The sequence below is a fragment of the Procambarus clarkii genome, chromosome 32 (genome assembly GCF_040958095.1).
Source record: "Procambarus clarkii isolate CNS0578487 chromosome 32, FALCON_Pclarkii_2.0, whole genome shotgun sequence".
NCBI classification, from domain to species: domain Eukaryota; kingdom Metazoa; phylum Arthropoda; class Malacostraca; order Decapoda; family Cambaridae; genus Procambarus; species Procambarus clarkii.
In genome coordinates, this window is record NC_091181.1 from 39,778,364 (window position 1) to 39,790,850 (window position 12,487).

General features: G+C 42.1%; 2 protein-coding genes across 2 annotated transcripts in view; one reads left to right on the plus strand and one right to left on the minus strand.

Moving 5' to 3' along the window:
* The window catches only part of LOC123759447 (neural cell adhesion molecule 2), a 255,243-nt gene that overhangs the window by 241,762 nt on the left and 994 nt on the right, over positions 1–12,487 (minus strand). The gene's annotated exons all lie outside the window — the stretch shown is intronic.
* LOC123759448 (uncharacterized) overlaps positions 1–12,487 on the plus strand; it is a 326,826-nt gene that overhangs the window by 140,949 nt on the left and 173,390 nt on the right. The window lies entirely within an intron of this gene.

The window sequence follows — 12,487 nt, forward strand, 5'->3', positions numbered from 1 at the left end:
TGTCCAACTGCCCAGTTGACCAGACAACCAACCGGGAAGCCTGGTCGGAGACCGGGCCGCGGGGCCTGTCATCCTCGGAACCCCTACAAGGTAGACACAAGGTAGGTAAGTAGCACCTTACATTGCTGCAGGTAACTAGGGAAGTTGAGGTCGACATTGGGTCGAGGTCAACCACCGTTGGACACTTGTCACACAATCACGAATCACCTTAACACGTTTAATGAGGCTAGCCCCAAGCCTCTGTCCTCAATCCTCGAATAAACAAAAAGACAAACAGACATTCTTTGATAGATATAGATAAATGGAGTACTCGTCCCCATAGATATAGATAAATGGAGTACTCGTCCCCATAGATATAGATAGATGGAGTACTCGTCACCATAGATATAGATAGATGGAGTACTCGTCACCATAGATATAGATAGATGGAGTACTCGTCACTATAGATATAGATGGAGTACTCGTCACCATAGATATAGATAGATGGAGTGCTCGTCACTAATTTGGGATTTATGTAGAGGGTCTTACTTGAAGCAGTTAGAAAATGTTCGTCAGGTCGGGCTAAGCATGTAATGGTCGGGCTAAGCATGTAATGGTCGGGCTAAGCATGTAATGGTCGGGTTAAGCATGTAATGGTCGGGCTAAGCATGTAATGGTCGGGCTAAGCATGTAATGGTCGGGCTAAGCATGTAATCGTCGGGTTAAGCATGTAATGGGTAGGAAAGTTAATTCTAAAGCTTTTTGATTGCGGATGTGATCCATTGGCTTTATCAAGAAGGTATAGGAAAGTTTCAAGTATTTTTAGCAGTTCTCATGTGCAGTGACTTGCTATGCACCATTAAGGGTACTAGGCACAGTGCTTCTGTTCCTTCTTTAGTATCCATGGTGAGATTCCATTAGGGCCTACAACCTTTGTAACATCAAACTCAAGCAAATATTTCCTTACCTTCCCACTGGTAATCTCAAACTCCTCCAGTGGTGCCTGGTTAGATATTCTCTCTCCTATCTCAGCAACTTCTCTTTTTCTCTAATGTGAAGACCTCCTGGAATTTCTTATTGAGTTCCTCGCACTTCGTTGTCATTTGTAGTTGTTGTTTTCCGTCTGATGTGGTTGTGCAGCAATTTAGGTTGAGTCTTTACCTCACTTTACCTCTTTACCTCCCCTACCGAGGAGGTAAAGTCCACTCGGCCGACGAGAAACAACGGTTAGAGTTTCTTTCACCCTATGCCCAAGCTACCTAGCAGTAAAATAGGTACCTGGGTGTTAGTCAGCTGTCACGGGCTGCTTCTTGGGGGTGGAGGCCTCGTCGAGGACCGGGCCGCGGGGATACTAAAAAAGCCCCAAATCATATCAAGATAACATCAAGATAACCACTTGCTATGTCATTTTCGTACTGTCTTTCTGCCTCTCTTCTGAGGTACTCATGCTTGGCCCTCTGGTATTTTTCTCTGCTCTCAAGTGTCCTGTTATTTCTATAATTTTTCCCTGTCATTGTACTTAATTTCTTTGCCAGTTTACATCCTTAATTAAACCATGGGTTCCTCATTTGTATGTTGTTTCTTGTCTTTCATATTGGGGGAAACTTGTCTGCTGCCTCCTTACACTTCTGTGTGATGTAGTGCATCATCTCTTTCCTCTGAGCTCTGTTTCCCATGTTATATCTGTTATGAATTTTTTTTGTCTCCTCGCAGTTTCCTTTTCAGAATGCCAGCCTCTTGTTTCCTGGTCCCTTCCTTGAGTACGTTAACCCTCTTCTACCAAATACTCAAACATCAGTACACTGTGATCGCTCATTTCTAAGAGGACTTCGAAGATGATTTCCCCACATGTCGGAATCGTTCAGAGTGAATATCAGGTCAAGTCAAGCTGGTTCGTCATTGCCCTTCATTCTTGGTCCCCTGACATGCTGGCTTAAAGTGTTTTTGTTGCCATATCCAATAGTTTACCTCTCCATGTTTCTTCACCTACATGCGGTTCTTTGTTCTCCCAGTCTATCTTTCCGTGGTTAAAATCCTCCATGATAAGCAGACGGGATCGATTTCTACATGTGACAGAGTCTGCCCTCTCAATTATAGTATTACCTGCTATGTTGTTTCTGTCATACTCTTGCCTGGGTCTTCTGTCATTTGATGGAGGGTTATATATCACTGCTTCTACTGCTCTTGATCCTCCCATCATCATGGTGCCTGTTATGTAGTCTCTGAACTCTTCACAGCTCGTGATAAACATCTCCTTGAATGCATTACTCTATCATCAGTAGGGCCACTCCTCCTCCTACCCTTCCTTCTCTCTCTCTCTCTCTCTCTCTCTCTCTCTCTCTCTCTCTCTCTCTCTCTCTCTCTCTCTCTCTCTCTCTCTCTCTCTCTCTCTCTCTCTTTACGTATTACAGTGTAGTCGTGGGGGAAATGCCAGATTTGTTATGATTCCTGATAGTTTTGTTCTGTGAGTCCTATTACATATGGCTTCTCCTCTTGTGTTTACATATGGCTTCTCCTCTTCCTTTACCCGCAGAAGCTTGGTCTTCCTGGATAGGATTTTCCGTCCTGTTAACATTATCCTCTGACCGGCATTCTATGAATACTATCCTGTGAACACCGTCCTGTGAACACCGTCCTGTGAACACCGTCCTGTGAACACCGTCCTGTGAGCTGTGTACCTACGACAGTCTCTCTCACGATTGTCATAAACCAACGTTTCCGTGGTCACGTTGTCAACAAAAGCCGCAAAATGTAAATTCAATTTCATGCAACATGCTCCTAAAAATTGCAATTAATCTCTTCTCTCTCGAACGTTAAAAAAAAAAGCCTTTGTGCAAATAAAAAGGCGCGTTATCCTAATTTAATCACAAGCCAAAAATTCAACAGTCAAAAGTATTGAATTTTTGTTGAGGAAGACAATTAGCATTAATTGGAGGAGCTTGTGAAACACTGCAAAAAATTAACTAGTCATGACTTGACTGTTCATGTTTTGTGACGTTAGTAGTCGTCTATATATGGTCCAACGAACCTGTGCCATTTTCAGGGGATGTATGTTACGGGCTATTCATGCCCGTGCCACCTCTTGGGTGGCTTAATCTTCATCAATCAATCAATCAATCAGAGGAAGTATGATCGCGATGAGTGAGAGTAGCTCTCAGTATACCTCCTTCGCTGTCGATCTGTGGAACATAGTTTGGGTGGATATAAATAGAAACTGTCTCGTATGAGACAATAAATAAGTTTTCTTATTCCGTTATTATGCCTACAAATTAAGCTATTTATTATGCCTTAATTTTATCTTCCTATGCAATATCATGATGAATATTTCATTTGAGGCAAGGGAAGCATTATAGATAATATAACTAATATTCCTCCTAAGAAGATTAGGAAAAGGATATAGGATATTAAGCGATATCGGTACCACCTTTTCTAGATGGGGAAACAAATTATATTATGAGGTAACGTGAATATAGTAGACACCATTTTAAGTCTATATAGTTTACGTTCTTTAATAAAATAGTTTCTCATTCGAGGAAAGTTTTTTTCTGCCTTTCAGAAACCATGCATGAACTTAAATTCAATTCAGATGAAAATAGTTTATTCAAAGCTGCTGCAAAGTTTCCTGGGTTTGGGCTGGCGTCAGAGGCACCACCGTCTTGACTTATAATGATGAGGCTTGAATGTGATTATAATGAATAAGTAAGAACAAATTATACATACTCTCTGTGAGTTATAATGAATAGTTAGATAGGTCTGATTAGTCTTAAGTCTCCACGGGAGATTTATTTAGACCACTATCATAGCTTACTCACCACCCTGCAGGTATACCTGAGCACCACAATGGCTTACTCACCACCCTGCAGGTATACCAGACCACCACAATACCTTACTCATCACCCTGCAGGTATACCTGACCACCACAATACCTTACTCACCACCCTGCAGGTATACCAGACCACCACAATACCTTGCTCACCACCCTGCAGGTATACCAGACCACCACAATACCTTACTCAGCACCCTGCAGGTATACCAGACCACCACAATACCTTACCACCCTGCAGGTATACCTGAGCACTGAACATAATCCAAGACTAAAGTAAACTCTGAGTGTATTTACACTGAGAGTGACTGAGCAGCTCAGGTACATATATGAGACGCTGTAATATGTTCACCTGTACTTGAACAATTAGTGTTTCCTACCTATTACCTGTGTTTATTTTTTACTCTCTCTTTTATTCCTTTGTTCTCACACATTCCCGAAATCCTTTTTTGTTTTTCTTATTTCTCTCGTTCGTATTGTTTAACTACAACTGTATGTCCTTAATTAACATGTTTCTTCTGTTCAGCAGCTGAATTGTATTTATACGCAAAAGCAAAAATACGCACTTTGTTATGCTTTAAATATAACGCATTGAATGTATACACTGTTTTCTGGACTAATGTTGTGTTGGTTTGTACACTTTGGAAGGTAATAAAGTACACGTCAAACGCTTCATGGCACGTAGTGAGACCAGGTCGAGGTTCAGGCGGAATTAGTCATATTCGCCCATAGGAACATGAAGGACTGGCAGGAACTATTATGTCTGGTTGTATGTTGACCAGACCACACAGGAGAAAGTGAGGTGGCGACGACATTTCGGTCCGTCCTGGACCATTCTCAAGTCAATCAAGTCGATGAAGGGAAAGTGAAGTCCCTTCACCTTCTAGTGTGTGGTCTGGTCAACATACTTCAGCCACGTTATTGTGACTCCTCGCCTGCATCTCGTTGTATTGGCTTGTAAAATGAGGTCGATGTTATATCAGTGATTTTATGTATGACTCTCACTTGGTAGAATTTTGATGTCATGTCCTTCGACGATGCTTTACAGGTCACGTTATTTGGTATTGTCAGTGAAGAGAGACGGCGTGTGTCGCAGTAGAGTTTGCGCCACGAAAAGTCACTATAGGTTTCTATGAAGTCATAAAGTGTTCACTGTTATCATATTTCAGTCATCGCACACCTGGAGGTCTGCAAGCAGGGCAGAACCCAATTTTAAGCAGAAGTGATCTCTACAGAAATCTGTCATGCAGATGTCATCAGCAGTAAACAGATTTTTTGTTCAGAACTGACAGAAAATAGAGTGAACTACCGTGCAACATTACTGCCCTGAGACAGTAATCGTTGGTAGACGTCACTATCAACGACTCGTTTTATGGTTGTCTGATATCGAGCAACAAGTCATTTAGAAGACTCTGAAGCAGAGTGGATTATTTATTTAATTCTGTTCTATCCACACCTGGCAGAACTGTGAGCACTGCGACAACTGGTTGTCCTCACAGTAGGCTGAGAGTCCCTACCGCTTGCGCTAGTCTACACGAGCAGTAGCAATACCTCGGAGTTGATCTTCATCTGGACAAGAGGAGAGACACACACACACTGGAACTGAGCATCCACTATTAATCTGAAGAGGAGTCACCTCACTGGAACAAGCAACAAGTCCCTGGAAGTTACTGTGGAAGTTAGAGGAAATTGTATTTTCGTTTAATAGTGATGTGTAGGATTTGGATGGTTTTGGCCACCACCACCACCACCACCACCACCACCACCTCACTTCACTTAACTTGTTCCAACCGTCTATCACTGTATGATACTGAGGTTAGATATGTGTGAATATTAACTGACATTGAGGTAATATTCATATTCGTGATTTTGTGAATTTAATGTAAATTAATATATGCCAGTGTTATGGATTAGTGTGTGTTTAGCAAGTCAGTTTTACAGTGGTGATAGCCTAATGGGGCGTGTACATGATTATTACCGACGTGTATTACTCTAAAGTATTATTAGAGAGGAGAAACGCTGTGTAATGTATATATTGAGGTCATACAGCATTATTATCGACGGCTGTTACTGAAGCTAGACTTCACATATAGAGTGACCACTCTATAATAAATTAATATTTATTCAAGGAGTCTAGGATCTAATGTGATTTTGTTGCCATATGCTAGAATATCTAAGACTGCGAAATGCAGGCCTCAAGTTCATTTTGATGAAACAGTAAGATTCATTTCAAAAGGAGAGAGTAGCTTGTGGCCATTGATTTTGATTTTGTGTTAAATAATACCACTCAAAGACCCAACCAATGAGAAAATCTTATTCTGAGCAACATAGCAAGTTTCATATTGAACAAACTGTGAGAAGAACCACAACTTCAGTTGTGTGTGTTACAGAAAATGTGTTCAACTTCAGTTAGCTGAAGGATCCTATTGTTTATAATTGTTTATTGGAGGGTACCCAGCTTTTCCCTGTTCTGTGTGTCTTCTAAACTGTCCATATATATAAATATATATATATATATATATATATATATATATATATATATATATATATATATATATATATATATATATATATATATCCATCTGTTTATTTATCTACCTACATATCCATCTATATATGTACATCCATCTATCCGTCTATCTCTCTATTTATCTGTCTTTCTACTCACACATCTATCAATCTCTCTTTCTAAAGTTCCATCTATCTATCCATCCATCTTCCTACTCATATATCAACCCTCTATCTATCCATATATCCATCTATCCATCCATCTAAATGTCCATATCTCTATCTATCCATCTATTAATTTATCCAACCATCTACTCATCTATATATCCATCTATATATCCATCTATCTATTCATCTGTTTCCATCCATCTGCCCATTTATCTATCCATCCATTTATCTCTTCATCTATCTACCATCCATCTACTCATCTATCCACCCATTTATCTACGTCCTCCACACTTCCCCTCGTTTAATCCTCTTAAACCCCACCACCCGTCTCATCTTCCCATCTTCCTCTCTCCCCCCTTCCTCACTTCTCACCCCGTCCCATTATGCCCCATCACCTTTCCTTCATCAACCCCCCCCCCACCCTCTCAGTTCCCTACCGTGGCATGAAGCAGTCTCACTTCCACTAATATCTCACTAATGAGGATTCATCTCTGTATATATATATATATATATATATATATATATATTATATATATATATATATATATATATATATATATATATATATATATATATATGAACACAAACTGTATTTTCAGGCTAAACGTTGTTGCAAATTGCCTTCACTTGCGGGTTGGACCTGTGTGTGTATGCATTATTAACAGCTCAGGAATTCCAACAATATCAAGCTTGCTTGACACGACTTCTTCTTCTTCTTCTTCTTCTTCTTCTCCCCCTCACTGAGTATTTTACATGTTCCACGTTATCTGATTAGAACAATTGGGAGATCAGAGTGGCCGGAGGAGATGCTTAACCCTTACTCTTAGACACTTCTGGCATGGCCACCAGGAGGAAAGTCTTGGTTTTCATGCTTTCATCTTCTGTTTGTCAATATTTTGAGATCTAACTGACTTTAAATTGTTTATTGTTTCTGGTGTCAAATCATGAAAATGTACAGCATTTTTTCCCCATCTCCATGTGCTCCACACCATCTACCTTCACCACCATGTGCTTCACACCATCCACCTTCACCACCATGTGCTCCACACCATCCACCTCCTCACCCTACATCCACGGGCCCCCCCTCCCAAAAAAAATAAACGCTTACACGTGCCAAAATTCCCAAAGTGTTCGTATAATATTAAGTTACACGCAACATACCTCTTTCCCAAGGCTCTCAACCCCCGTCACCTTCCCTACCTAACACTACCCCACACCGAAACCTCAACCATATCGGCGGCATAAATGATGAGAATGGACAGAAAGAAGTGTGTGTTTTATAGTAATGTTCACCAACATGGATGGAATCACAGAGAAAACCATTGAATTTATATGAAACGGACAAATGAGTTTAGCAAACAAAACTACCAGGATTTATAATTAATGAATTCTGCCAAAATTGACATGTTGTCAGAGATGAAATAAATAGGGATATGTTGAAGCTGGACAAGGGTTTGGGATCAGATATCCCAGAGGAATGTCCCAAGGGTTTGGGATCAGATATCTGCATAGATTCTAAAGAAGGAGTGATAACATTGTGGTGTTCTGAGAATTGCCTGAGATATGTAGGATAGCCAATGTAGTGCCAATTCACAACAAGAAAAAACTGACAGAAGGCATTAAACTACAAACCAGTGTTATTTACATATCAAGATGATGGAAACGCTCATAATACAGACAGACAGATAACACCGTCATGGGTTCAGAGGCTGCCAATCCTGCCTCACAAACATGAAATAATTCAGTGAACGGACAATGAAGGTCAGTCAAAATAGAGAAGAGTGGACGGATGACATAATTCTAAGCCCCCGACACAGTAGGTCACAAGAGAATAGAAAAACAGGAAGGAGTGAAAGGGAGGCACTCCAGGGGCTGGCCGGAGTACCTCAGCAACTGAATCCAAAGAGTCATAGTGAGAGAAGAAGGGCGGGATGTTATTCGTAGAGTCCCACAAGGGTCAATACTGCTGCCAATCCCTTTCCTAATCTAAGTGAACGATCCACCAGGAGAAGGATTCCCTCGTCTCAATGTTCGCAGATAATGCGAACATTGTGGCGAGGATAAAGACGCTATAACGCTGCAAGAAAGCACAGAATGACCTGGACAAGTGGACAGTAATAAAACTGGGAACGGGAACAGGAGCTGCGAAACAAAATATCACCCAAGAGAGGAAATTATTCTGGATTCTAACAGAGAAAATGGCTGGAGGTTGATGTCACACCGAACGTCACCAGAAGCCAACATCAAAAGAATATCATCAGCTGCTTACGGAAGGTTGGTTTATATTAGAACTGGTAAAACACGCAACGAAGGGAGAACGCTCAGAGGTATGCTTCTAGACTAGTCCCAGAGCTGAGGGGTATATGTTACAAGGAAGAAATGAATAAGTTACACCTCATATCACTACAAGAGAGTAGAAACAGGGAAGACATGATTACCAAAGAAAGGGTACTCAAGGTACCGTTAGCTCTGCCTATTCAGGAGAATAGACAGAGCAGGCAAGGACAGACTACAAAGCAGACAAGGACAGACTACAGAGCAGACAAGGACAGACTACAGAGCAGACAAGGACAGACTACAGAGCAGACAAGGACAGACTACAGAGCAGACAAGGACAGACTACAGAGCAGACAAGGACAGACTACAGAGCAGACAAGGACAGACTACAGAGCAGACAAGGACAGACTACAGAGCAGACAAGGACAGACTACAGAGCAGACAAGGACAGACTACAGAGCAGGCAAGGACAGACTACAGAGCAGACAAGGACAGAGTACAGGGCAAGGGTAGACCACGAACACGAGGATAAAGATGGAAATAAGTATCCAAATACTCTACCGCGTCTTAAGAAGGATTGTGTTCAATGTCTAGATAGTGAACAAGAGAAGTGTGTTCACAAATGAAGTGGTGAGGCAAATTCCATTCACAGTTCTGAATATAGATATGACTGAATACAATACGCGCCGGAACCTGGTCACCAGTCGTGTAGGGAGCTAAGAGGCGGGGTCCATGAGCCGGAGCCCAGCCACTGAAAATACAACAAGGAAAGAACGTGTTCTTTGTTCCTCCCGCCTCCATGTGTCCCTCTCCCTCCCATCTCCCTCTCCCTCTCCCTCCCACCTCCCCAGTTTTTAATCACCTCCTCTTCCATCATCTTAAATCAGAGATGTTACGTCCCCCTTCCCGTCTAGCCATCCCCCACTCCTCTCCCCTCTCATGCTGCAACCCTTCCCTTTCTTCCCTATCTCACTCTTCCAGCTGCCCATTTCCCACGCACTTCCACTCGCCCTTCACCGCCTCTCCCCTTCCTACCCTTGCAATCATCTGTCACTCCACCTCTTTCCCTTCCCTGTCCTCTATCATTCCCCTTTTGCTTAAGCACATACCCCTCCCCACCTCTCCGCCTCCACTTACTTCACTCTTCGGCCTTTTCCCTTATCTTTTCCGTTCTTTCACTCTCCAACTCTTGCCATTCTAAAAACGTAAACAAAACCTGGACTCATAAACCTCTGCAGTTAAAATGATCCAAGATTTCCAGAAAACCTTTGGCAAAACGCCACACAAAAGAATGTTAATTAAGCTGTGAACCAAGGCAGTGGGGAGGAACAACAAGCTTGCATTAAACACGACTTAAGTAGAGAAAACAGCGAGAGGTAACAAGCTGGGAGTTATAACACTTAGATGTACACGTGTCTGGTCGTTCATATATTTTGGTTATAAACGAGTCTACAGATCCTTGAGTTAATCCAGGCATATCCACACTGATCCCCATACATTCCCTCATATATTACATTATATATGACAGTGTCATATATAATGACAAAGGACTCCTTCTGAAGATGTATTAACATACGAAAGTACTTAAGGAAATTCCTGTTTCAATTTTCCTCCATGGTCTGACACTGTCACATTTTTAATCACGTGTTTATTTTCGTGATATACACATAACATATATATATATATATATATATATATATATATATATATATATATATATATATATATATATATATATATATATATATATATATATATATATATATATTGTGTGTGTGTGTGTGTACATGAACTCACCCTAAAAATAAAAAAAATCCTTGTATAAAACTGTGAAAATATTGCTGCATTTCAGACAAGTAAAAGATGTAAATATTAGCATTCTTTTATTTGTTTTCACGTTCGCCAGACACGACGTTAAAACGGAATACGTGTGGTGGTGGAGGCTGTTGTAGTGCTGCTGAAGCTGTGACTGTTGACAGTACCAGCCGCTACCGTTGTTGTAGTGCTGCTGAAGCTGTGACTGATGACAGTACCAGCCGCTACCGTTGTTGTAGTGCTGCTGAAGCTGTGACTGTTGACAGTACCAGCCGCTACCGTTGTTGTAGTGCTGCAGAAGCTGTGACTGATGACAGTACCAGCCGCTACCGTTGTTGTAGTGCTGCTGAAGCTGTGACTGTTGACAGTACCAGCCGCTACCGTTGTTGTAGTGCTGCAGAAGCTGTGACTGTTGACAGTACCAGCCGCTACCGTTGTTGTAGTGCTGCTGAAGCTGTGACTGTTGACAGTACCAGCCGCTACCGTTGTTGTAGTGCTGCTGAAGCTGTGACTGTTGACAGTACCAGCCGCTACCGTTGTTGTAGTGCTGCTGAAGCTGTGACTGTTGACAGTACCAGCCGCTACCGTTGTTGTAGTGCTGCTGAAGCTGTGACTGTTGACAGTACCAGCCGCTACCGTTGTTGTAGTGCTGCTGAAGCTGTGACTGTTGACAGTACCAGCCACTACCGTTGTTGTAGTGCTGCTGAAGCTGTGACTGTTGACAGTACCAGCCGCTACCGTTGTTGTAGTGCTGCTGAAGCTGTGACTGTTGACAGTACCAGCCGCTACCGTTGTTGTAGTGCTACTGAAGCTGTGACTGTTGACAGTACCAGCCGCTACCGTTGTTGTAGTGCTGCTGAAGCTGTGACTGTTGACAGTACCAGCCGCTACCGTTGTTGTAGTGCTGCTGAAGCTGTGACTGTTGACAGTACCAGCCGCTACCGTTGTTGTAGTGCTGCTGAAGCTGTGACTGTTGACAGTACCAGCCACTACCGTTGTTGTAGTGCTGCTGAAGCTGTGACTGTTGACAGTACCAGCCGCTACCGTTGTTGTAGTGCTGCTGAAGCTGTGACTGTTGACAGTACCAGCCACTACCGTAGCTGTAGCATTTTTCCTAAAGCGTAATGAATGTAGAGTAGGAAGAGAGCGCCTTCAGCTTTTCTCTTTGGTTTTCCTCATTTCAAATAGACCTATAAAGATTATATAGGTTTAAATCTCTTATTTCCCAGCAGAGAACCAAACCTGGTATCTCTCTAGTTAGAGATAACCTGGTATCTCTCTAGTTGGCTTCCTCTCCTCTTCTCTCCTTCCTCCAAGTCCCATCTACTCCTGTTCTATCCATCTTTACTTTAACCATCATATCTTCCTGTCCTCCCTTTCATACATCCTCCATTTTACCTCTCAGCTATTCGTGTCTCGATACAATCACAGACGACAACAAAGGATCGCTATATGCATGGAATCTAAAAAAACTGCAGAATTATGCAGAATAAATTCTCAGTGAAGGGGCCGACGACTGCACCGGGATTTTTTTCTTAAAAATTTTGGATTTTTTTGTGGATAAGGTTTACTTCAGGAGGCGGACGGAATGGCTCAGAATTGCATTATTTCTCCGTCTTTCTGGAACTCGTGAACGTTGGCTCGTGTTGTTTATCTTTCTTTGCCATCTTTATCATCATTGTTTAAATCCAGTTTTGCTCTTGCCTCATCTTACTCACAGTCTGCTTTATAATCTTGTGCTTTGTTTCACAGCTTCATGTTCAGTTTCGCAGCTTCATGTTTAGTTTCGCAGCTTCATGTTTAGTTTAGGTCTGGTAATCATGAAGTTTGGTACTTTCCCCTCTCTCCTCCCCACCACAGGCCTGGTACTGCCTCTCTCTCCTCCCCACCACAGGTCTGGTACTGCCTCTCTCTCCT